The following is a 27813-nucleotide window of genomic DNA, read 5'->3' as shown; positions in this document are numbered from 1 at the left end:
TTGTAAATGAATATCATGTTGAATACGATGAAATACTAATCACACTGGCTTGAGTGAGACACTGTTACACATGGCTGCGCCAATGCACTTCAGGCCTGATCTGAAAGAGTTACACTATTCCACTGGAGCACAGGTTTCCAACTGTGTGGTGTTTCTAAGATGTAGAGAAAGGAGAGTATGACGAGATAACCACAGCAATCTTTAAACACAATCAGAATTTGAGTCTCCATCTTCAAGGAAGGAAAAATAGATGAACTCAATTCACTCTCTCTTTCCAAAACTCAAATTCTGAGGGAGAAGAAAGAGAAAGAAAAGTGTAAGTTCTTTGATGTCTTACCAAATGTAGTATCCTAACAATACTGCTGTACCTATGTAATACGTATACTGCATACTATGGCCATTCACTGCTACATATCAGCAATGAGAATAGGATACAGATCCGATTATTCAAAAGAGCACACTCCTTTTCCACTTGAGCAAAGCAGAATCTGAGTGAGCTGTTTGCAGTATTGAGGTTATGGTATATAGTGAACAGTTCTAAAAACCTTGATTAGAGTGCTAAGGTCTGTGAGATCACAGATTTAATAAGGCTGAATGGAGCAGCAAGCATCCCACTTCCTTTTAACAGCCTTCTTATAGAGCTGGGAAATGAAGGCAATTGGGTCTCTTTGCTGGCCCCATGGCAGGAGAGTTTTAAAACTTTGGGGACAAAAGCCTGTTGGGGGTAAAACCAATTATTTTGTTGGGAAAGCAGTGACTTTAATCATGCTTTTCCTGATGTTCACATGATCCTGAGACTGTTAGAAAGGGAACTTTAGGGACATAAACCCCGCTGAGCCAGCAGTCTTGTTAAATTTTGCTACAGCCATGCAAACCGAAACTGCCATGTTTTGCACAAACTTATGAAAGTTTTGCATCTGCAACTTATAGCTGCCTGAATGCAACTTGTTCACAGATGGAAGCTTCCTTAGATTTCCAGTGCTCCAAGCAGAAATATGAACTTTGAAAGTCCATATAAATTGTTGGGTGTGATTGACGCAACACACAAGCAGGATGTCTTTTCAAGGTATTCCAGGTTATAGAGGGTTACTTTGCAGCTGGTAACCCTGCTTTGAACTGCATTTTGTAATTATGATTCTAAAATAGACAGAAGATTGGGGGAATATTCTAGTTGTAAATGGGCTAGGAAAGAAAACATTTATAGCTATAGGTATATAGATAAATGCAAAAAAGAAAATGTGAGCAGACATAAGAACCCTTTTCCCTATCTGAATGCCTGTGGCTTTCATTGATTGTATCATGTTTACTATTAAGTTCTGTGCAGCAAGCACTATGGGTCTCATTTACCATTTCTTTTCATATTGTATAGTCATTTACTGCAGTGCAAAGTGGGTAATTAAATCCAAAGCTGTTTCAAAGGGTTTCAGAGGACTCTCACAAGACAGGATAACCAGGGAACAAAATGGCAGATGAAAATCAACATAGGTATGTGCAAAGTAATTCACATTGGAAAAAAAAATCCTCAACTATATATACACATAATAATGATTTCTAAATTAGTTGTTACCATTCAAAAAAGAGATTTACGAGTCACTGTGGATATTTTTTTTTGAAACATGCAGCAGCAATCAAAAAAGCTAACAGAATGTTAGGAACCATTAGGCAAGGGATAGAAAATCAAACAGACGATATCACGATGCCCCTATGTAAATCCAAGGTGCACACATACATGGAATAACATTGTGTCCAGTTCTGGTCTCCTTGACTCAAAAAGGGAACTGGAAAAGGGTGAGAGAAGGGCGACAAAGATGATCAAGGGTATGGAAAGGCTTCCATATGAGGAGAGACTAAAGAGATTGGTCTGTTCAGCTTAGAAAAGACACAATTAAGGATGGAGTGGGGGTATGAGAGGTCTATAAAATCATGACTGGTGTGGAACAAGTGAATAGAGATGTGTAATTTACCCTTTCCCTCAATACAAACACCATTGGTCACCTGAATAAATTCATAGTCAGCAGGTTTAATGCAAACAGGAGGAAGCCACTTTTTCTCACAACACAGAATTAGTCTGTGTACCTCATTGCCATGGGATGTTGTGTTGGCTAAATGTGTAAGTGGGTTCAAAAAAGAACTAGATAAGTTCATGGATGATAGGTCCACCAATTGTTATTAACCCCATGGTCAGAATGACCCTAAACCTCTGAGTGCCAGAAGCCAGGATGGGAAGATGGGGTGGATCTCTCTAAAACTGCCCTGTTCTGTACACATCCCCGAAGCTCTGGTACTGGACACTGTTGGCGACAGGATACTGGGCTAGATGGATGACTTGTCTGATCTAGTATGTCAGCTCTTATGGGTACAAAATGCTGTTCTAGTTTGGTAACATTATATTGCACTTCATACTGCAGTAAATAACTAGGCAAGGCAGAGGGTAACAGTGAGGTAAATCTGCCCCAGGAGTATTGCATTTGTCTGTGGAACACCTAACACACTGGGTGCTATGAACAAATAATAATTTGAGAAACTTTAGTGTTGGTTGGAACATGGATATATGTAAATGACAAAATAAGGCAAATAAACCTGAGTTGGGTTTTCTTTTGTTATTGTTGTTCTTTTGTTTGTTATTGTTGTTCTGCTTTTTTTGAAATGTATAGCTTTAAAGACCTGGATGGCTTCTAAATCAACATTGAACCCAGCTTGCTCCCCACCCCCTGCCCACACACACATCTGTAGCACTATCAATGTGCTGTGCTAGTGTGTATGTGGGAGAGAAGCAGAGGAGGCTGGAATTAATATTTGTGAAGTCTGGTAAAATGTAATTGATGGTTTTCTGTTTAGAGGAGAAACGTGAAATGTTTTCATCAAAGCTGAATAGATGATGATAGAGGGGGACAATGGAGGAGAGCAGGAAATCCTCTTGGCAGCGGTGGATGTAATTAAGAAAGTCCCCCCCACACACACACATTTGATGGTGAATGAATATAAACTAGAGCACTCAGGGAATCAAACGTAGTCTACAAATGTTGGAATATTGGGAGTTGGTACTGGCTAAGGAGCCAGATCCTTGGCCAGTGTGAATCATCCTAGCTCCATGAACTCAGTTTGAGGCATGCTGATTTACAAAGCTGAGGAGGTGTCCTAAAGGGTAAAATCCAGGATCAATATTGGTTGAGATTAGATCTTAATCCAACTGTGCATATAAATTAAACACACTCCTAAATACACTTAAGTCCCATCCAAGTTAATAGCAAAGCTCCCTCAACTTCATTGGCAGAAGAATTAGACCCATAATGATGTTATAGGCTTGATGAGGGATAATACACACTGTAACTGGTGGCTTCCCCATGCTTAGTATTAGTTAAGTAGTTGAAGATATAATAAGAAAAGTGAAGTTGTTAAAAATGCAAGACAGATAAATCTTTAATAAATTGCCATCTCAGATTTGAATAATCACTATAGCCTTTATTAATCAATTACATTTCCCACAATAACACTGTCATTTAAAATAAGATCACATTTGGCTGTACAAGTTCTAACATTGATGCCACATGACATAACTCTTAACTACTTTTATCCATCCTTCAGTTACCATTTAAGTACTCTGTTAATTCTTTGTCTTTCTTCCACTGACCTGACAATATAAGTTACTCACCTATTGCTTAACTATTAAGTGTATTCCCCATACTAGAAATTATTTATAATAGTGACACATGGTGTATCATTTATTATGTCCAAATGAAAAGATCTAACCAATGTGTCTCCTCTGCTCTTTAATCTTTTTTTGTTGAAAGCTCGTACATCTCCGTTCAGATTACTAAGGAGAATGATTGAAATGTTTCTTTTAAGAAGATGATTCCCCCCCTGCCCATCATGTTGAAGGCACAGGAGCAAATCACTTGCATGCCATGGCTGTATGTCATGCTGAAAGTTAATCACACAATATTTCCTCCAATATAATGGTAAAAGTGAGGATATCAGAGTTCAGTGACAGCCACTACTTGTAGATGGAACCAACCATAATTTAGATATTTTTAAGATGTATACTGGAATTGAAAAATCAGACTATTGCTAAAATAAAACATAATCCAAAGCCCACTGAAGCCAATTGAGGCAGACTAGTGACTTTAATAAATGTTGGATCACATGAACATATCTGAATGGACTTGAGAGGTTGTTACAGTCCTCTGTTTTCACTACACAGAGCTGTATCTGTATTTGCATATGTGAGGAGTCATGTTCTTATATGCAGATGAATGAAAGAGATTTCATAAACTTAAGAGGGAAAAAAGATTTATCAGCAGTCGAGATCTCCAAAGCCAGAAATACTGCATATGGCACATCATTAGATAATGTCTTTCCCAAAAGAGAGGTTTCACTACCATCATTGTACAAAACCAAAGGTGTTTTCAGAAAACATTAAACAATAATGAGTATCCCAAAAAGAATCTTTTTAATCAAAGATCAGGAGCAAAAAGATAAATGTATATAGCTTTTATGCTTGCATTTCCCTATGGGCACAACGTACTTTACAATAATATTTTCTACCAGTGGTGAATTGAAGGTATTGTTAATGGTACTCTGTTCTGTTTTCAAAAATACTTCAGAAAATCCAGAAAATGAAAATTGGACAATGACAGGACACAATGGAATGAAAACCTGTTTCAAATTTGCTGAAATATCCGCAAGTTTGTTTCTTCTCCATTTTTTTTGGCCAGGTCTAATAACAATCACAGCTATGCTACAGATCAATTACAGTATTTAATATCAAACATTAAATTAGTTTGGGAACTAGCAGAGTGCAAATGCTATCATGACCAGGTTTTTGCCCTCCTGGTTATAGGAAATGGGTGTCTTATACGCAATTCAGCCTGAAGCATACCCCTAGTCTGTGATCTCTAGGTGGAAATGTGTGGCTGTAATATTCATGACTGTTTCTACATTATTTAAGTATGCGTTCTCCCTGATGTTGGTATCCCTAGTCACTAAATACACTGCACTAATTAGGTCCCACAAGCTTGTAATAACCAGATTACGTATACATATTGCAAAGACTGTTTCAGCATTTTATCCTATAACAAATCATGATCTGTATTGCTTAAGTATCTGAATTTAAATTATACAGTGATTTGAACAAGCATCATACCCATCTGCAATCTGATAAATAAAATAAACTGAAAATGTGGCAAAAGCCCACGCCCCCATCTCCCCCTGAATAATTCTGGGGAGGTGTACGCATTTTCACTGCATTTTCTGGTAACATTTTAAACACCACTACCAGTTGGCATTTGCCTAACACCAACACCTCCAACTTCAAAAGCTAGTATATTAAGACACACAAAGTACTTGTGCAGTAGGTAAAGCATTAACTCCATTTTACATGTTGGGAAATAGATGGTAAGAGTGTCTTGCCAAAAGTAACACAGGAAGCCAATGGCAGAGCCAGAAACAGAGTCCAGATCTCAAAACCATTCCTCTTGGGCAGGCTGTGTGTTCAAAACAGCTGCAAAGCTTGTGTCAGTGGGAATTTTGCCTGAGTAAGGATTGCACTTTTGAACATGTTATGATTATACTACTCTGCTGGAATAGATTAGTTCCTCTCATTTGTATTCTGATTTCTGAAGCAGACACATTTTGCCAGAACTTGATATTTTCATGGCTGAGCATCTGGTTACTCAGTGAGAAAATAAAGGATTGAAGGTTAGAAGAACCCTAAGAGGATCAGCAACATCTGCTAAAGAGAAATGGATATGTGGCCCAGGTGGAAATTCACAAGGTGTCCTATTATAAATAACAAGACACCTTCCTAAGCTAACTATTTACACTAGCCTATTATTTTCCTGATGATATTTGTATACATGATGAAATGATATCCAGGGCTGCCCAGAGGACTCAGGGGGCCTGGGGCAAAGCGGGGGAGCTGCGGTGCTTGTAGTCACCTGGCGGCGGTCTGGGTCTTTGGCAGCATTTTGGTGGCGGGGGGCCCTTCAGTCGCTCCGTGTCTTCAGCAGCACTGAAGGGCTCCCTGCCACCAAAATGCCACCGAAGACCTGGACCGCCGCCGGGCCAGGGCTCGCGGGGCATTTTAGTAGCGGGGGGCCCTTCAGTCGTTTCGCGTCTTCGGCAGCACTGAAGCCCCCCCCACTTGCCGCCCCCCTCTGGGCGGCCCTGATGATATCACAGCAAAACAATACAAAGGAAATAGCAGGGCCCTTAAAAAAAGCAGAAATCTGAGGAAAAATGGCAGGAGCTGCATTAATCTATTTTGAGAAAACTGTAGTGAGGGAGACTGCAAACAAAAAGAAGGCATAACATATTTGCATTTGATTTATATGATATTCTGACAATAATATAATCTTCCTATAGACACGATCACTTAAGCAAGTGTTTTAATGCATGTCATGACTCTTCAGAGAGGTAAATATGTGCAAAACAAATACTTCATACTGTGATTCATCATCTATGACCTCTGGACACCATGACTGACAGCCCTCAGAGTAAAAATTTAATGCGACGGGGATAGAACATTTTCACTGGAGACCAATAGGCTGTGGAACTCTCTGCCAGAAGAGATCAAGTTGAGATCCATTTGAATAAGCAGGCTTTCTCTCAAAGGAGTGGCAGAAGATGTACAACAAACTGACCTTGGATAAACAGAAACTAGCAACAACAAAAAAAGGATATAGGAGAGGAGAGTGGGTCCCAGCCAGGCAGAATTAGGTGTGTGTTATATATATGATCACATCACTATATTCTCTCTTGTTTTTCTTGCTGACCCCATTAACCACATTGACTGACCTGAGGTTTTGGGGAAGTGTTAGTGATATAGTTCCTTGGGATATACCCAAAATTTAACTGATTATTTACATAAAAAAATATTGTGGGAAGTTTGGGCAATCTAAAGATTTCTCCTCCGACTCCTACTGCAGAGGTGAATCCCATCTGTTCATTAGCAGTCAGTTTGCACCGTGTACGTAGGTTTACATGTTCAAGGCTGTTTTCACAAGGAAAAGGGGTACAGGCTCACTTTAAAAAGAAAGAAAACAAAAGAGGAGATTATATTCTATGGGAATGTGGGCTGGCTACGTTAACAAAGGGATCACAGCCCCCTTCACCTCATCTGAGACACTCTTCAATAGCAAATTTCATTGACATTATAAGGAGATACAGACATATTTTCAAAACCATAAATGTATAATGCCTAATATGCATGCACAAGTCAGGGTTGCACAGGTATATGCTTTCCAGGTTGCTGATTTGCATATGCTTGTTAGGCTTTGTGACAGTTGGGTGCAGGCACTTTGAAAATGTAGGTCATAATTCCTGTTTTTTCCAGGAAAATGTATACTGCTGAATAATCTCCACACTGAAGGATATTATTCCAAGTACTAGACTTTATCATTACTATACTTCTTTCACACTGACATGACTGCAGCAGTTACTTGACCTCCCAGCGGGCCCGAAGTGACAGTATAAAAGACAAGTGAAGTTTTACTGAAGCAGTAAATATTCTATACAGTATTGGAGTAAACCTAGTCACGCCTGAGAAAGATTTACATTTCTAGTAGATGTAAATTAACTATCCAAAGAAAATGAAAAATATAGATGTCTCCATAATTTACTATCAGACCACCTTGAAAAGTTACAGTGTACACTGGAGTGATTACCAAGATAGCCCTGCTGATGACAAGTTTTAGATTTGCTGATGATATTGCTTTCTATTTAAATGAGTGAAAGAATAAATAATGTAATCTAAGAGGCTGTTCTTGTTATATTAAAAATATGCAGGATCAGACAGACCTGACAAACTAGAGCTGGGTGGCCTTATAAGAAGGAGACTATTAATTAACATCTAAATAGCAGAGCTGATTGCAGGAAAGGATATTGCATTAATTACTTACAATACATGGTATCACTGCCCCAACCTCCGAAGTAAAAACATTCTAAAGTGAAAGACAGAAATACATAATTAGAGTGATACCTGCAGAGATTGTTCTCTATTGCACTCACCATTATATCCACTCTTCTTTGGAGGTGTTCATAACTTTGCTAAAATAAAATTCATCCCTGCTGAAACTTATGACTATAAACTTAGATCTGCATGTGCAACTCTCACAGACATCACCTGAAATTTATCTGTGACAGAATATGGGTTGCCGTATGAAAATCTCAGCCACAGAACACATTTTTTAAATTGAGGAAAAAATGAAAAATTTTGGCTCAGCCTTGTTTGAGTTATAAATTTATTATAAAGTGGGGCACTAGTCCGTGAAATCTGCGTGCATGTGGGGGGCGGGATCCTATCTGAAGCCTGTTCATGTCCACTTTGTTTTTACTGCTGAACATTTTTAGAGCATTTAGGAATTATTCTTCTTCAATAAATGCACAAAATTCTGGGAACGAAATTTTCAGTGGCTCCGCAACCTGGCCTCCACTTCCATTCTCATTTGTGCACACACCTGCAATTGAACTTTAGTGAACTAATATCTGCACATGAAGTTGCAAGAATGTAATGCATGCACATGCAGATAACACTTGTTAGGGATGTCTGCACTTCGAGCAGGAGGTGTAATTCCCAGCTGGAAGAGATCTACCCGCACTATCTCTGATCAAACTAGCACACTAAAAATAGAGTGTAACCATTGTGGCAGGAGAGGTGGGAGGGGATAGCTAGCCTGACTCTAGGCATGTACTCAGAGACAGGATGGGTATATCCACCTCCAAGTCCAGTATAGACTTACCCTTACAAAAAAAAATCATTCCAATTGGTTCTGACATGAAAATTCTGAGTGAGTTGGCTTAAATCTGCTTCCATGGAAGTCAATAAGAGTTATATCATTGACATGAATGGGAATAGGAGTTAGACCAATACTGAGTGCTTTTCAAAATCTAACCTTCTCTCTTTTATTACTTACGTATGGTAAACCCCTAAAATAAAGTTCTGATTCAATGACAGCCAAGTATAGCCATTTGAAAGCATAATTTGGTCCCAATATATACAGTAACTAAAACATCTAGAATACCATTTCATTTTGCTGCTATATGTTTCTATTTCTAAAATAGATGCATTTTGTTCCATAAAAAGATCCCATTTTATTTTTATTTAACTATTAAAAACACATTAAAGAAAACAAGCACTTTCAAAGCAAAAGCTGAGCATTTTTGCCTTAGGGAACATGGATTACCTTTCTTTGGTAGTGGATAAAAGCTACTCAAAGTTTAATAATTGAATACATATTTTTTCTCACTGGTTAATGTTTAATATGAGTATAAACCTATGGGAATATTTTATTGATCAAGGTATCTAATGAGTTTGCTGTATTCTATTTGCTAATGTAAACATTTTATATTATAGAAATGCAATTTGTGTTTATTGCTTAGATAACAAGGAAGTCAAGATCTATATAATGCTGAAGAAATAAATAACCTACTGCTGAAAAATTAAAAGAAAAATTCAGTATAGCAATGTAAAACTAAACATCATGCCAATGATATATTACCATTGGTTAAGTTCTGGATGTTGTAAGCATTCAAATACATACATAATGCAAAATATATGTGGATTTTAAATACTGTAAACTGTGTTGTTAACAGTTCCCTGGGATTTTAATGTTTAGGGAGTCTTTCTGAATATATCACTCATTTTGTCTAGTCCTTTGTTAAATAAGAATACTCTTATATACCATATAAGTGTATGCCTATATACCATACTATATTCAACATGAATGAGGTTGCAGAATCAGGTTCTTCTCATTATAAATTATACAACATAATTCTATGCTCCTTATTTATTTACTTTCATAGCAGTTTGCATCACTAGTATAAGAATTGGCCTACAATGTAATTGACTACATATAGATATATGAACTATTTAAATATTCAGTCAGGCCTAATGACTTAAACGTAATGAAGTATTCAGCAAAGTAAAAAAAAATGGTTATTACTGTCTTTTAACCTTCAGCTATATTCTGTGCCATAATTTCTTAGCCAGAATATTTCTGTTTTCAGGTAGTATATCTGATCTATTAAATGGGCTATATCTCAGGGCTGCATGCATCCAAATATGTCTGACTACATTGCATCTGCTAGCTAGAACCCTTAATAAGTTAAATTGCACAGCAACTGTAGCACCACATGTTGCACTGTACCTCGGGTGTACTATGACTCCTGGAAAACCCCATACCATAGTGAGAGCACTCACTGCTACATACCTTAATTCAGTACAACATTCACTACACAGTTGCCCCTGTAATCTTCTCCACTAGCAAGTGTGGGGGAAGTTGGGGGCCTTTTACTCCTCCTCTGGGTGTTAATGTTGTAGGAGGTACAATAGGGAATATTATTATATCATCCTGCTAAGCATATGACACAAGCAGTAAGCAAACTTCTAACACCTTCATGCCTTTCTGTACCTATACAGTAGCCAAACACCATCAGACCCTTATTAAACCTGAACTAAACTTAATCTCTTTGGGTTTGTCTGGATTGAGATAAAAGGTGCATTGCATTTTTAAAATGTGTTAAATATGTTCTAACTTACAGTTTTAAAACACTAATGTAGACAGAGTAAATTGTATTTTAACATGTGTTGGCTGACTGAGGTGAACTCTATGTTTCATGTGTGCAGGCAGTTAAAATGCATTTTGTCCTGTCTACACAATAAACATTCGAACATGTTAGTTAAAAAGTGTCAGCTACCACATTTTTAAAATGTAATGAACCTTTTAGCCTATTCTAGACATACCTTTAATATCCATCCATCACTAATTAGGTTATGGTTACACTGTTCCTATAGGGATCTACACAACCTTTAATCTCAATATCTCTTCTAAAATATTATTTAAGTTCCTAAAGTGGCCCAGTCCACAATTGTGAAATATGACTTGCAAGAAATGCCATAAATCCATCTTTTTTGCACATCATCAATGCAAATAAATGTATAGTATGTGCATATTAAGTAGCTAATTATTTTTTTAAATGTCATGAATTATCTCTAGGTCTATTTAGCTTTTGATGGTATCTGCTGCATACCATTTTATTCATAAAGAATATTTACAATTTAGCTTGCAACCAAGGAAATAGTTAACTGATGTGGAATTTTCTACTGAAATCCCACAGGTACCTTCACACAGGGTAAAAAAACCTCCACATTGGCTTTGACCTTTTATCTAACTTCTCTGTTTCCAGCAAGTTGTAATGACAGCTTCTATCATTTGCACAAGAAAAACTCAAATCTGAGTTCTGTTCTGAGCAAATCAGAGCTAGACAGTTAAAATGAAAACCAAAATGTATTAGATTGAACTAAGATACTGCAGGTTAGTTGTATTTCCATTGCGTATAGCATATGTTGTAAATTAAGAGTTCAGTCAACGCTGAGGAATAAAATCAAAGTAATGCAATTTCATCTCACAGCCAAGAATCTTCCTATGCAAAAATTATCATACTTCACTTTTGCAACAAAGGTTGCATAATGGAAAGAAAAATTTCCTACAAGTTGTTCTAGTTTTATACATACTTTTATTAAAAGGAGAAAACAACCTATTCTCAAAACAATATACTAACTCTTCAGTGTATGAATGTCAAACTTAATGATCCCGCTAGATTTTGTAAACAAAGGAAAATAATTAATTACAGTTTCAATTAGGTTAATGAAAAACTTTCAGAGAGAAATGTTATTACACAGAAGTCTTCACTGTGTTGTGTTCAGCTGTTTGAAATATCTTAATAAAGGGGTCACCAAGAACATGGTTACTAGACATATAGACCCAAAAAGTTAGACCGTACAGTCAGACGCAGCCCAGAGGAAAAGGTGGGCTGTAAACTGCCCCAGCCCAGGAGTAGCCCAGACATCCCTCTGAGACTCAGCTCATCCTTTCGCCTGCCTATCAAGGATGTGTTTGTACAGAAATCCATTTTTGTTCTAGAAAACAATAGTGTATTTCTCTTTTTGCACCACTGTGTTACTTTCCTAGCAATATCTAGTAGAATTAACTCATTTTTCACAACTGATCACAAGTCATCTTCTCTTCATCTCAGGCTACATTGCTTTCCAAACAGCCAGCATTAATCTTTCTTATATATAAAGAATGGTATCCATTAGGGACGTGGTCATGCCCTTCAAGACGTGGGCACACATCTAATAAAATGGTGCGGTAGTAGACATTCCAAGATACGCAGTGATGTATATCTGCATTGCAAAGGAAAACACTGAGGTTTACATGGGATGTGTGTGCCTTGCCAGACTAATTTTGATTATATTTTAAAATAATTCTAAGAGCTGATTTTAACTAAATTCTGAAATTGAATATAGAAACCTTAAAACTTTCACTTCTTTCAACTTGATCAAATCCCATTCAAATGCCAGTTCAGGGTTGAATGTTCTCATTGAGTCCAAATCTCTGATGGTCCAAATTGACAAAGCAGCCGATTTAAAGCAGAAGAGAATTTTGCCCTACAGTTTTGATTGTGTTGGAATAAATATATCTACACAGATGTGTACAACACATGTAGAAAAAATATACAAGCACAAAACTCATTCAAAAACATTTCATCAGCTTACTTTTTTTGATTCTGCCAATAATTTAGCCTGCTCCATTTAAGTCAGCGGGAATTTTGCTAAAGGAGTCAATGGAAACAGGAGCAGAATCTGTGTAACTAACATTCAGATCAACTACTCTGTGTCTCAGTTTCTCCAGCTGTCAAATGGGGACTATAATTCCTATAGATCATCATGCTTTGAGATTCTTACATGAAAATTGCTATTATTTATTTGCATTGCAGTAGTACCTAGGAGGCCTAGTCAGGACCACGACCCCTTTGTGCTGTGCAGTGTACTAACACAGAACAAACACACAGAACTATTATTAAGCATAGCATCTGAAGACTCTATTCCAAGCTCTCTAGATGACAGAAATGCCCTTTTGTCTCTGCACTTCCTAAATAATTCAACACAATAATTAACACAAAACTGCCAACGGCTTCTATAGAAACTGCTGATTTTCATGCATTGTGCATGCTGAACACACCATGGGCTCTACACTAATAATCATCAGTCATCATTATCTCTAACATCTGAAAGTGGGGGTACCTTTACAGTCCTTCCTCTTGCACTATTTGAGGCATGAATACATTTTAGTGTCAAGAGCTTTTTCTTAAAGGAATAGTTTTCATCCACTAACTTCCATCCTTCTATATGAATGTAAAGTTTCACTTCTATAGCACCTAAATGGAATAAATGTGTGTCATAAAAAGTCTTTTCTCTCACACTAGCAAGATTGAAGAAATCTTTCGAGACACAGCCAAGTGGGTGTCCTAATCTGAGAAGAGGCCGCCTAGAGATAGCCTATCTCAATTTATCTGTACAAAACCTTTTTCAAAGCAGACTATTCATCTCTTGAAAAGGCTGTAACAAATTCAAGAGAAGAAGAAAAATTCCAAGCCAGAAAATCTTGTAAAGGTCAGTCAACAAACTGAAAATATTATAAAGGAGATTCATTGTTCGCTGGTAGAGAAAGCTTGGTTTAATTACCTTTAAACTGTATTTCTGGGGCAGTAAAAAGATTTCATTATTATGCTGAAGTCTGACTGAGTGATGCAAGATGCAGCCTGATATTCTAAAAACTACAAATACATTTTCACTTTTGAACTTTTTTATTTATTCTTTTATATAGGTCACAAGTGATTAAATATATTATATTGTGGTGGTGTTTTTTTCTCAATACACTACATAAAAATCTTCCCCTTTGCTACCCATAATATTGGCAGTGGCCAAATGACTGGATTTCTAGAGATTTTTATAAATAAGCATCCCAAAGAAGCCATAAAACATTTAACTTAATTGTCTTCACAAATCTTGCTTGATTGCTTTAATAATGGCTTCCCTAGGTACCAGGGCTTCAGGTCCTTCATGCCATGTAAGAAACAAAGTTTATGTAACAATACAACATGTGTTTTGTCTTAGTAAGAGACTACATCTTTCAGTTCATGCATGCATACATGACAGTTGTATTATGTATAGCTGCAATATCATAACACTTAAGGGGATACTATAAAAGGAATCTGAACCAATGTAATAGTTAAGAACTGTTTCTTTAGGCTACAAACAAAATACTGAAGTTATGATCATCATACCTTCAAAAAGTAAAATTTACGCTAAGTATACAGGTAAGAGATGAACGAAAATCTTCAGAAATAAAGCTTGGATTGTGTAAGTCCTGAATACATAACCCCTTTATCTAAATTTCAAGGTTGCCTGCCCACAAATCAAGATGTGTCTTGTATATAACCGGGTGATTATTCAGGCAACTTATTCCACTAGGACCAAAACTTGACCCTACATAGCAATAAATAGTAAGTCTGAAGATGGTCAATCGTAGTACAATATTTATATTCTGATTGATTTAGTTTATAATTATATGGTAAAAATGAAAAAGTAAGAAATTTTTCAGTAATCATATGCTGCGACACTTATGTATTTTCATGTCTGATTTTGTAAGCAAGTAGGTTTTAAGTGAGGTGGAACTTGGGGGTACACAAGACAAATCAAACTCATGAAGGGTATACAATAGTCTGGAAATGTTGAGAGCCACTGTGCTAAGTGGTGCCTTACAGAAGAAATAGTCCCATTGTTTTCAGCTCAATTGTTTAGGGATTGAGGCCTGGTCTACACATAGGTTTTGTTCTGATATAACTAGTTTGGTTAGAGGTGTGATTTTTTTACTGATAAAGTTATACTATTACAACCTCTAATGCAGAAGTAGCCACATCAGTGTAAAGGTGTTTATACCATAATAACTCATTCCCCTTTTGTACTGGGATAACTATACCAAGTAAGGCATTGGTATTTATACCAATATAACTGCATCCACACTGGAGAGGGTTGTAGCAGCAGAGATGTGGGATGGCATTTTAGGAACAGTTTCTGAGACAAAGAAAGCGGAGGGACTCTGACAGGGGTTCATTCATGGCAGACAATATGGACCTATTGATTGAATTAATTGCAATTTATTTTCCATGTGTGCAACTGTGTTTCTGGTGCAGGATAACTAGCAAAGCATGGTGGGACCATGCCATCCTGCAGAACTGGGATGACTGGAAGTGGCTCCAGACTATCCACATGAGGAAACAAACCTTTCTGGAACTGTGTGGGGAGCTTGCCCTGACCCTTCAGTACCAGGACACTTTATTGAGGAAGACCATATCAATGCAGGAGCAGATTGCCCTCTAAAAGCTGGCTACCCCAGACTACTAAAGATCAATGGCTAACCAGTTTGGTGTGGGCAAGTCACCTGTGGTGGTTGTGATGATGTAGGGTTGCCAGACAATTGTTACTGTGACATACCCACATGTGGTTGATATTAGAACTGTGCCAGCTTTCAGAGAATGGGGTTTCCCAACTGCACCAGGGACACTGATGGCACATGTGCCCATAACTTGCCCTCCCCGGGGAGCAAGAGACTATGTAAACCCCAAAGGGTACTTTTCATAATTCTGCATGTTTTGGTGGAAAGTGTTTTCAGGAGATTTGGACATTACCTCCTGGGAGAAGCTGGGACCTTGTTTCCTCTTAATAATGTCATCAACAGGGTGTTGGTGCCTACTATTATTTTGGAGGACTCTGCATACCCGTGCCTATTATTATTTTGGGGGACTACGCATACCCACTCCTAACATGGCTCATGAAACCAGATCCTGACAACACAGTACCTGCTAGAAGTTTCTATTACATGCTTAGAAGTTCCAGGATGGTTGTGAAGTGTGCCCTTGGCAGGCATGGCCTGATTTACAGAACATTTGGATGCCACTGGTCAATGCTGTCCATTTGATTGTGATTTGCTGCGCCCTGCACAACACCTGCAAGAATGCAGGTAAACACTTGTGCATGGTGTGGATTGAAGACTCCACCGATTTGCAGGCCAGGTACATGCAATCAGAAAGTACACCTGTCCTCTCTGGAGCTGTTTCTTCGGATTCAAGAGAAGTAAGGTATACTCTCTGTGCCCACATTTATGCACCTCAGGGTGAAGTTAATGAAATCTGAGGCTGTCCTGTTGCCCTACATTTTGTGAATTGTTAATAAATGTTACTTCTGTTGCCAGTTTTCCAATATCTGTTACCAATGCATGCCTTTCTTTCTGGGTGGAAGAGAGGGGAGGGCACCATAATGCTGAGGGCCCTTTCCCACCTCAGAGCCCAGCACACACCATGGCATAAAAACTGTCAAGGCCATGGATACTAATTGCCTACAGTAAATTGTGTCCCACTATTCCCTCTGTTATCTATTAACCCTGGACTGTCTGCATGGATGGAGGGAGAGAAGTCAACTTTAATGTGAGGGGAGGCATTGTCATCCCAGAGTCCAGCACACACTATGAGTTCCCCTTGTGAGTGATGATACCCCAATGTGCATTGTCTTGTGGCTAGTGGATTGATGGGTTCTCTACCTAGAAAGTTAATGGGGATGAATCCAGGAACCATACAAGGTTGCATAGGTGTCTGATAACAGGTGCATTGGATGGGGCTGTATGTGTCATTTCTTCTGCTGTGATACTAAACCCATTAATTATTGTCACTTAGAACTCTCGCTATGCTTTTCACAAATAAGCATAAGTCACAAAGATCTTCAGTTAATAAAAATAGAAACATTAATTGTAGAATATGGGGGAGAGGCGAAACATATACAGCTGTGCATTACAGCCCCCAACACTAAAAATAACAAAATATTTATTAATCAGTTCTTCAGCAGAAATTTGGAAGAGTGCAACTAGGGAACACAGGAAAAAGTAACATACAGTGAATGATTGTGCAATTAAGCTTAATTGCAAAGTAACCAAACTTGCTTTTAATTCTATACCAAAGGCCACAATATGAATCATTATGGAATGCTTAGAAACTGCTCCCTCATTGTTTCTCATGTGCAGACATTCTCATTTCTGGCATTGAAAGTGTGATGCATACACAGACAGAGTATGGTAAATAGCACCAGAAAGGTTTGGGAATATTGTAACTTGCTTTGGAAAGGAAGGGTGAAAACCATCCTAAAAGACAATCACCAATGAGCTATCTGACTTTTGTTCCAGGCAGGCACACTATTGGAAAACAAATATTTTTAAAGCATCCGCATGGAAAAAAAGAAGGGCTGTTTGAGGCAAGTGGTGGGATCCCATCAGTTTATGCACTGGAGCTTTTTAGTGGATGGATAACAGAATTGTATTCACTGAGTGGAGCAGGCTAGTTAGCTACCAGTGTAATCCAAGAAAGTTCTCTTCCCAGAAATCTACATGGAATATCTGTTCCATGACAAGTTTTCTTACATTATGTTCCAGGAGTGGAATGAAATCAAGATGAAAACTGACCAATGTCTGCAGTCACAGACATACCTTCACCACTGGCTAAATTAATTACCTCAATACCCCAACCCTGTCAAGAGGGAAAGCATGGCGAGTCAGAGCACAATGCATGTTGCATGAGCAATTATCTGTAAAGGCCTTTCATGGAGTTCAGGAAAACAAAAATGGACGTTCAATGGACATACCATCACCTCTACATGAGACAAATATTGGCTAGCTAAAGAAGAATGCAACCTTAACAGGGCAAATGAACAGCACCCAATGACAGCCACAAAGACATTTACTATTTTTTTGCCATTTCACAGGCTTATTAGCACTATTAAATAGGACAATACTGTGTTACCCAACGGACACATCAGTTCCATTCACAAGCAATGAACAAGCAGCAATGTCTCAATGAACTTTAAGAGTTCCTGCAGATACAAGGACTCACAAGCACTAGTATATGGGGCAATACCTTGTTAGCCAAGGTATACATCAAAAATATTACGTAGTCAATTTTGATATTTAAAAAAAAAGGATTACTGGAAAATGTGTTAACTCATGCATGTGAGTGCACCATGTAATATTCTCTTGATGATTTAATTATATACTAAATATTAAGCAAAGAATGTTAAGTTTACATAGCTGTGGTTACTTTTCCCCACACTTGGCATCCATCTTGGATATCTTGTAGGCATGGTGGGAGCATAGTGGAAAGGGCTAGAGGGCAAAGCCTTGTGGAGGTTAACCAGCTGCCACACATGATAAAAAACAATATATTTTTTCCCTTTCTCGCTTGGATAACTCACCTGGTAATGGGAGTTCAGTGTGTTGTATGAAGGAAAGTACCATATGAGGGTCTGAAGTGCACCCCACCACCCAAGATAAGCACACAATCCCCTAGCATAAAACACCCTCCTCCAGAACAATCCTTCTCCCTATCAGTTCTAGGCAGTCTTACCTCTCACTGTCCCAATAGCTGGTAGGGGAACCCACGTCCACCCTCAACTCCTGATTCCAGTTCAGGGACCCTCAGCTCAGCAGTTCTGGACTTTCGTATCTCAGCCCTCACTGCTCCTTCCCTGGACTCCTTCCTACCACACCTGGTTACCCTTCTTTATCTGGGAGTATCAGCCCCAAAAATATCTTCCCAAGGAGTAGCGGTGGTGGTGGTGGTGGCAGTGGCGGTGGCGGCAGTGGTGGCGGCTGCTGCTTGCCTTCCTGCAGCCTTTCCCAGCAGCCCTGTCTGTGCATCTCCTGGGCTTTATATGCCCGTCCTATTCCTTCCAGCTGAGCTGCCTTTAATCAACTCTGTGCTCCCTAACTACTCCTCCAGGTGTGGCCTTGGCCACTAATTGGCCCATCTGGCCACTTTAACCCCTTCTTCTCCTGTGTGGAGTGAACACCCCATCACATAGCTCCTTCCAAAATAATTTATCTGCATATAGGCATACCAGATGGACACCAGCACACTGATTTTGTTCTCCAACCAACTTGTAGCATTCTGGAGGATAGAAATTGTTTTTTAAATAGCAGGAGTTAGGTGGAGTGAGTTGTCCCAGCAATCCACTTGCACAAAAGAGGAGGCTCCAATATTGTTCAAGAGAATGTGAACATTAGATAACTTCCAGGCCATAGAGAAAAAGAAGGTGGTGACTAAGGAGTCTGAAAGGTAGGAACAGAATTAGGGGCCAGCACGTCCCTACGGCCCATCGCTTCCTGCATCTCCCATTGGCCAGGAATGGCAAACCATGGCCACTGGGAGCTGCGGGGGGCCAAGCCTCTGGACGGTCAATGTCAGCAAAATGTCTTGCGGCCTGGAATCAGATTACCCTCATGGGCTACATGCAGCTTGCAGGCCACAGGTTGCCCACCACTGACAGACTCAAGGGCAGTTCACGGCAACATTGCTACATTCACATCACAAAGTGGGCAGGTGGGCAGTTAGATGGTGCCCCAGGCAGGCATGCTACCTTGCTTTCTACACACTCCTAGACTCACATCTGATAGCTTTCAGCGAGGATGCTGGGGGTACGGGTAACAACAATGCATCCAACGAAGTGGGTATTCATCCACGAAAGCTCATGCTCCAAAACGTCTGTTAGTCTATAAGGTGCCACAGGATTCTTTGCTGCTTTTACAGATCCAGACTAACACGGCTACCCCTCTGATACTTGAACCCATGGTTTGACACGTGTAAAGCCACAAGTGTAGACACACCCTAAACTTTAACTTGACCAATGCAGCATATGTTAAATTACACACTTCTTTATTACACTGCACTTTTCAGCTGCGTTAGCTAAGACATTCTAATACCATATGTCTAATGCTACTCTGGATGATGCCCAAGTGAGCTCCCTATCTTAATTCCCCTTTCATGGAGGGCCAGGGGATCATCTACTGAATGGTCCTGTTTTCTCTCCCTGTTTGACAACTCCATTTCAGGAATTTCAATTGACAACAGCCTGCCAAATATGACAGTTTAGCTAAAAGGAGTGAAACTCAAATCCTGGATAGTCAATGGGGTTTTGGCCCTGTATGTGTATGATTTATAGTCCCTTTGGTTTCTCCATCTGTAGAGCCTCCGACACCACATACAGCTGTGGGGAGCTCATCACCATGGACCCCAGATTTGATAACACTTCTACCTATGTTTCCCTCTACCTCACCTCCATCCTCCATCTGTGAGCACTAGTGAGTAAAATACAACACATACACATGAGAAAGCGGAAACATTTTAAATAGTTTGAGGAAGGTCCTTTGTTTAATAGTAAACTACTGGTTTTCTGTGTATGTCATCCTGACAGCCTTCTTATTGTTGTCTTCTGCAGTGAGACAGATAATATCACAGCATGCCATGAAGTCAAGAGATCGAGGGGGCAACACAGAACTAAAAAAAATAGGAGTCAGGTTATTGATTTCTTTAGAAATCACATTTTTTCTTTTATTGTGAAGGTGAAATGATCAAGCTTCTGAGGAAGGTCTCTCTCTCTCTCTCTCTTTCTCTCTCTCTCTCCCCTCCACCCCATTTTTAGACTCCAATATACTGTGTTCTTTGGCAGCTGTTAACACAAAGTAAAAAGAAAAGCATTAAAATACATCTCACTAAAAATAAAATGGCAAAGGGTGGTTCTTTCAGGGAAGCACCTATACCTAAATTGCTGGAAACTCTTTCCTTTTGGTGGTCTTTTTTGTTTTAAGGGAGCGTTAGCACATTCCTAACTATGCAGAGCTACAAAATAAAGCATTTTGTATAATACACACTTAGTGTGACGTTTCAGGGTTTTTTCATTATAGCCAACAGTTTGCAAATTAGGGAAAGAAGTACCCTCCTACAAAATAAATCCTTTGTGACTCCTTCTAGCCTTTGTCCCAACTCAGTTTAACTTAAATTGATCTTTTATTGAGATTACAAACTGTTTAGCTGTTTTGTGTTATTCTAAGTTTTCACATACCTGGGCAAATGCAGGTCCCATCTGTGACTGTGTAGGTAAAAGTCAAAAATCTATTCTCTTGGTATAATATTCCCAAGCCTACCAGAAGCAGGAAGAACTAGAAATCTAACAGAAACCTTAGGACTGCAAAAAGGAAAGAATTTAGGGGCACAGTCACGGATGCCCATGGACATAGCTCTATTGAATTCAATGGAGTTACAGCATTGGTGGATCTGACCTTTAATGTTGTAAGAAAACTTTTTATAAGTAACTCAAAATTCTTCAATTCCCTTCACAGCCCTTCAATCCCCAAAACAGCAGCATACCTTTTTACTATATATTGCTATAATTTACATTTTCAATGGCCCTTGATGAAAAAAAAAATAGTTTTTCCTCATCTGACTTCTGAGTGTAAATTCAGCAGGTTCCAAGTAGCTATAGAATTAATTTGGCATCGCATGGCTTCTCTGGTCTGTCAGATTCCCTCAGATAGAAACCTGATGGGAAAAGCAGAATTTTGCTTAAATCAAATCATCGACTTGATGGAGGCGCTCACCTCTTGCCACTCTGGTGTTTTCCATACTCAGCCCCAACTGCCGTGCCAATAAAGGTCATTGAAGAGACCCAGAAAGATAAAATCCCCCTTTCTTTGTGTTGTCAGAACTTTTGGTCTGAGAATAATAGATTGTAAATACAGATATTTCTAGTCCATGTGTTGATTTCCACATTTGTTCATGTTAATAAATAAGAAAACAGTTATATATCACACCAATAAGAAAAGTAAAATGTATATCAGTGAAGTACAGTGGTGGAGCCTACAGTCTATATGAATTTACAGATAGCGGGAAACTTGCAATCTACCTGACTCTTCTCTGTATATATTTAAGGGGCTAATGAAGAAATCAATCCAAAATTCTACTTCACCAATGGAAAAGGGCAGAAAAGGAAAAATATTAAGGGCTTGACAGAGAAGGTGATGTATTAAATGCATTAAAACTAACCCAAGCTCATGAAATCAAAGGTCTTAAGAGTTCATGCTGACTAAATCTGTAGTTGCCACAGCTGACAAAGGTTATCAAAAAAGTCTTTGAAGACTACATTGGAAGAAGGAAAACGTCATTATGGGCTTCACCTCTCACTCTTTGCTGTCAGTTGATTTATTGTATGGATGCATCAGCCATATTTTATGTTCCACCAAATTATGCAGCTGGTTCAAAGTTCTATTTTACTTTAAGCAGATGACAATCCCATGTAGTACATCAATAAATATTTAATTTCCTAGAAGAACACTGACTCAGCTCTTTTGTTTGTTTGTTTGTTTGCTTGTTTTTAATAAGCATTGCCTTTCGATATACATAAAACAGACGTAGAATTTTTGGTGTATCAGAAAAAAAGTCTCTCAGCCTTATGCTGCTCTCATGTGTGCTGATATAAATCAGGAATGACCCCAGTGAAGTCAATAGAATTGCACAGCTATAAATTTGATAAGAGTGATAACAAAATCAGGCTTTTCTGCCTATGTAAGGATAATGTTAAGAGTTAGTTCAGCTATAGAAAGTTCAATGTATTATTCAATGTAACCATTAATGAATTAGCAGGAATTCCAATCAGGTATGACTATTTTTATTGAATTACAGTCTGGTTCTTGGATTCAACTTTTTAAAAAATAAATAAATAAGATATAAAAATCATTTAGGAAAAGTTTGAGTGGCAAAACCCCATTCATCTGTTTTTATGAGGGAATATCAAAACAACCCATTCTGAGTAATTTACTATTTATTCTTAAAAGATAGTATGTTTATGTCATTCCTTAAATCAACATATAGTAACGTAGCTACATGACTAAGAATACATTGTACTTGTAGATTGTCTTCCATCTGTAGATGTCAAAATTTCTTTATAAACAATCTTGAACTAAGCTGAACCCTTTTATGGGCTACACAATAATTGTAACCTTCATTTTACAGATGGAGAAACTAAAGCACAAAGAGATTATACAATTTGTCAAAAGTTAATCTCCGTTTCAATTTACTTTCACTGGTTGCGGAGGGCAAAGAGAAGAGTCTCAGGCAGCTGTCTTGAGTGCTGTCAGAGCTTCCATTACTACTCCTTGTGTGAACAGACTAAAGTTCTTGGAAAGGAGACACTGGGTTTCTTGATTTGTTGCTCCTGGAGATTTGCCAGGTCATCTTGGTTGCAGTGATTTTACCCACAATATGACAATGATTGCTGTCTAACTGACACACTGATTTTGCTCCATCTCTGGTGGCTGGCTAACTTAATGCAACATTCCAACGTGTCTTATGAGAGGGAGACTATGAGAGAGAAACTGGGAGAGCATTAATATGGATAGCACACAAAGAAAGGCGTAAGGAAAACCGTAAACCCCTGGGCTGGGGAAATTGAGATGTCCTGTTTTGTATGCATTTTACAGCCCACTACAACAAGATAATGAGGATACAGATTAGGACTAATGCACACAAACCTCCTATAAAGTCATTCACTTGGAAGCCACTGGGCCAAATATGTCCCGCTCTGCTGCATCCTTCTCAACCCTTGCTTACTTCATCATGACCTAGAGCATCCGGCAGTCTGCCACCAGGCCTCAGCCAACCCTGATGATGATGCATAACATAGTAATTATAATGATTAAAGGAACCAAAAAGAAAGAGACAGTACACTCATTTACTCAAAAAAAGCCCCTCAAACAAACAGTGATTAGCTCCTTGTCGGTCCATTATTTCATTGTTACTGACTAGAACTCAGGAATGAAGCAGATCTAAAGCCCGTGGCCAGAAGCTGCTGAAGGGAGGAATAACTGGCTGCATGATTGTTCAACCCTCCTTTTGGGGCATGCATGAAGTTCAATGGCAGGAGCTAGGCCCTGTTTTTGCCCAAAGCAGAGAAGTTTTAATAAAGGAGGACAAAGCTATATACAGTAGATTAAAAATGAACAGGGCCTACAGATGGTGCAGATTCTGAGTAATTTATTGTGGCACTCATGAATGCCTAATCCTATAGGATAGCAGCCAATGGGGATATTCTCAGATGTTAAGAAATTTGTTAATTATAATTTTGTTCCATAATGGCCCAGAAAAAAAGCATTATTTTTTGTGAAAAACATAGATGTTATGCAATTTGTTTGAGTTTCAAAATAGAATGAAAATGAGACCTTCTGCATTTATTTTATTTTAGTGAATAAACATCAGGGAGACCCACCCTGGAAAGAGATCCCCCAGAAAAACCCATTGGCCTTCTATATCACAGCTAAGTGCCCTAATCACTAGACTATTCTGGAGTGGGTCCCGTTTGGATCTGGGAACATTCCCAACAAACATTTCAAAATTATTGTCATTTTCTAATTAAATCATGGGGTCAAAAAATTCCTTTAACCACCTCTAAACAACATACATTAAAAGTATCAGGTTAATCAGAAGACAAATGGAAAGCATGCAGATTTAAACCATACCTACTTGGCATGGCACTCTGTCCCCTTCTAGGAGTGCTTAGGCCACCTAGAGATTAATGACCCTGCTACAGCCTTGGCTAAAGGAATAAAGTCTTTTAGCTAAGGCAGTATAGGCTTATGCATTAAGCTCCAAAAGTATCAGATTTGAACCCTGCTGCTGACAACTGTCCCGGGGTGTGGGCATTACACACATGACCAAACAGAAGATTGAAATCTCTTATTTTCATACTCCTAATCATCATAGCTGGTGTTATCGGACTGTGATGGGACACATCTCCACCCCAGACTGGAAAGGGTTAAAGAATTCCTCTGGGCACAATCCGCCTCAACCTGATGCAAAGGTGAGGCTTATCAAGACTAGAGCTGGGCAGGTCCTTAAAAGGGAGGATCCCTGCTTAGTGTAAGGTGGAAATCCAAAGCTCCCTGGGAAGCAGAAGCTGCTGACCAGAGAAATGGCTTGAGAGCCTTGGCCACCCAGACCCCCTCAGAAATGAGAGGTCCAGTCCCTTTCTCTTTTGTTCCCCCCCTCCCATCCCCTTTGGTTTCCCAAAGCTCAAGGACTTTTTTTTTGTGGGCTATGGAAGCCCACTGAGTTTTTTTATTTAACTTAGGGTATGTCTACACTACGGGATTATTCCAATTTTACATAAATCATTTTTTTAAAACAGATTGTATAAAGTCGAGTGCACGCGGCCACACTAAGCACATTAATTCGGAAGTGTGCGTCCATGTACCGAGGCTAGTGTCGATTTCCGGAGCATTGCACTGTGGGTAGCTATCCTGTAGCTATCTCATAGTTCCCGCAGTCTCCCCTGCCCATTGGAATTCTGGGTTGAGATCCCAATGCAAAAACAGTGTCGTGGGTGATTCTGGGTAAATGTCGTCACTCAATCCTTCCTCCGTGACAGCAACGGCAGACAATCATTTCGCCCCCTTTTTCCCTGGATTGCCCTGGCAGATGCCATAGCCTGGCAACCATGCAGCCCGTTTAGCCTTTTGTCACTGTCACTGTATGTATACTGGATGCTGCTGACAGATGCGGGTACTGCAGTGCTACACATCAGCATTCATTTGCCTTTGCAAGGTAGCAGAGACAGTACCAGCTATAGCACCGTCTGCAATTGGAAATTGGCGATGACGTTTATCAGTCCTTTTGTACCATCTGCTGCTGTCATGGGTGCTCCTGGGTGGCCTCGCTGAGGTCGACCGGGGGTGCATGGACAAAAATGGGAATGACTCCCCATGTCATTCCCTTCTTTATGTTTTGTCTAAAAATAGAGTCAGTCCTGCCTAGTATATGGGGCAAGTGTACTAGAGAACCAGAGAGCACAGCCGCTCCGGGTCAGAGCCCCAGAGATCCCGCAGAAATGATGATGCCATTCTAGGGGGTGCCCCTGCAACAACCCCACCCATTGCTTCCCTCCTTCCCCAACCCTCCTGGGCTACCATGGCAGTGTGCCCCCCCATTTGTGTGATGAAATAATAAAGAATGCAGGAATAAGAAACACTGACATTTTAGTGAGAGAAAATGAGGGGGAGGCAGCCTCCCGCTGCTATGATAGTCCGGGCAGTACAGATTCTTCATTAGACATGAAAAGGGGGGGCTGATGGAGCTCAGCCCCCAGTTGCTATGATGAGGACGGTTTTCAATCTTTTTGCACCGTCTGCCGGGAATGATCAGGAGTCATTCCCATTGTTGCCCAGGTGCCCCTGGCCGACCTCACCAAGGTCAGCCAGGAGCACTCACGGGATGATGAGACCATTTTGCACCGTCTGCCATCAGGAAAGGAAGGGGAGGGGATGCTGCTGTTCAGCGCCGCAGCACCGCGTCTACCAGCAGCATGCAGTAGACATACGGTGACATTGAAAAAAGGCGAGAAACAATTTTTTCCCCTTTTCTTTCATGGGGAGGGAGGGGGGTAAATTGGCGAGATATACCCTGAACCACCCGGGACAATGTTTTTGACCCTTCAGGCATTGGGAGCTCAGCCAAGAATGCAAATGCTTGTCGGAGACTGCGGGGACTGTGGGATAGCTGGAGTCCTCAGTCCCCCCTCCCTCCCTCCATGAGCGTCCATTTGATTCTTTGGCTTTCCGTTACGCTTGTCAAGCAGCACTGTGTTGAGTCCCTGCTGTGGCCTCTGTCTGGAGATTTTTCAAATGCTTTGGCATTTCGTCTTCTGGAACGGAGCTCTGATAGAACAGATTTGTCTCCCCATAAAGCGATCAGATCTAGTATCTCCCGTACAGTCCGTGCCGATCAGCGCTCCACGCTGGGCAAACAGGAAATGAAATTCAAAAGTTTGCGGGGCGTTTCCTGTCTACCTGTCCAGTGCATCCGAGTTCAGATGGCTTTCCAGAGCAATCACAATGGTGCACTGTGGGATACCGCCTGGAGGCCAATACCATCAAATTGCGGCCACACTAACCCTAATCCGACATGGCAATACCGATTTCAGCGCTACTCCCCTCGTCGGGGAGGAGTACAGAAATCGGTTTTAAGAGTCCTTTATATCGATATAAAGGGCTTAGTTGTGTGGACGGGTGCAGGGTTTAATTGGTTTAACGTTGCTAAATTCGGTATAAACACGTAGTGTAGACCAGGCCTCACATTCACTTCCTCATGAAGTGGGCCACACCTTAAACAGCCCAGACGGAGTGCTGTACCCCAGTCTCTGAGACAGAAGTAGTTCTCACTCTGTCCCCAAAGGGCCACTAGAGAGAAAGGATATAAATGAAACTTTGTCTTACATCTGGCTATTTCAGTTACTTCTCCCTTACTGCTTTCTCTCACGCCAGCTGATATACCTGGGTTTTATGGCTGGGGAAATGCTTCATTCCATGGAACATTGGGCTAATGAGCAGATAAAGCATTTTCTGCTAGCTTTAGCTTGGCTATGAAAAAGTCATACAAAAATACATGTTATACACCTTGTTTTATTGATCTTCCTCTTAACATCCACAGTCAATTTTATATTGAACATTCTAAACATGCAGCCCTCTGGCTGGGGCTGTTAAGGTGTTAGCCCCCATGTGGGCAGAGACATTTTATACACTGGTTAAAAAAGCAAACAAAGGGATAAATAAGAGTAAAATTCAAAGAGAAGTTAATTAGTCAGACTCAGTAAAGAAGGGCAGGCTCACATGTGTATTTATTCATTTTTAACACAATGATTTCACAGCTGTAGATATAGAAGATTGAGGAATGGAATCCTGAGCACCCACCACAGTGTCTGGGAGCATCAATCCACAGCTGCTACTGTAGTAGAAGCACAAGCCACAGTCCAGTGGACCTTCACTCTTCATGTTCCCACTTGCTCTGAAGAGCTCCCATGCATAGGTCTTGCTGTTGTAGTCCTAGGACTACAATGGAAACAAGCCTCTGCCATTAGGCCAACAGGGCCTATCTCAGTACCCTAGTTGGACAGATTACATATGAAGGTTCCTGCTGTGGGGTGGAGCAGTACACCCAAGGCTTCCTCCCTGGGTGCTCTTTGCATGCCCTTTACACCTCAGATCTCCAGCTGGGTCAGTCTAGATCAGCTCCTTTCTGGGGGAGGGGGGGGCGAGGTGGAGAGAGACA

The 27813-nt window shown here is 39.9% G+C and overlaps 1 long non-coding RNA gene across 1 annotated transcript; it reads right to left on the bottom strand.

Moving 5' to 3' along the window:
• On the bottom strand, positions 1 to 18548 carry LOC120384198. Its single transcript, XR_005588667.1, has 3 exons — positions 18289 to 18548; positions 7899 to 7940; positions 1 to 288 (listed from the first exon to the last, which is right to left on the bottom strand). It is a non-coding gene; the product is annotated as an uncharacterized LOC120384198 (long non-coding RNA).
• Positions 18549 to 27813: the final 9265 nt, after the last annotated feature.

This window comes from Mauremys reevesii, linkage group 16 (assembly GCF_016161935.1).
Source record: "Mauremys reevesii isolate NIE-2019 linkage group 16, ASM1616193v1, whole genome shotgun sequence".
NCBI classification, from domain to species: domain Eukaryota; kingdom Metazoa; phylum Chordata; order Testudines; family Geoemydidae; genus Mauremys; species Mauremys reevesii.
The sequence above is the reverse complement of the archived record's forward strand: the minus strand, read 5'-3'. Positions and strand labels throughout refer to the sequence as shown.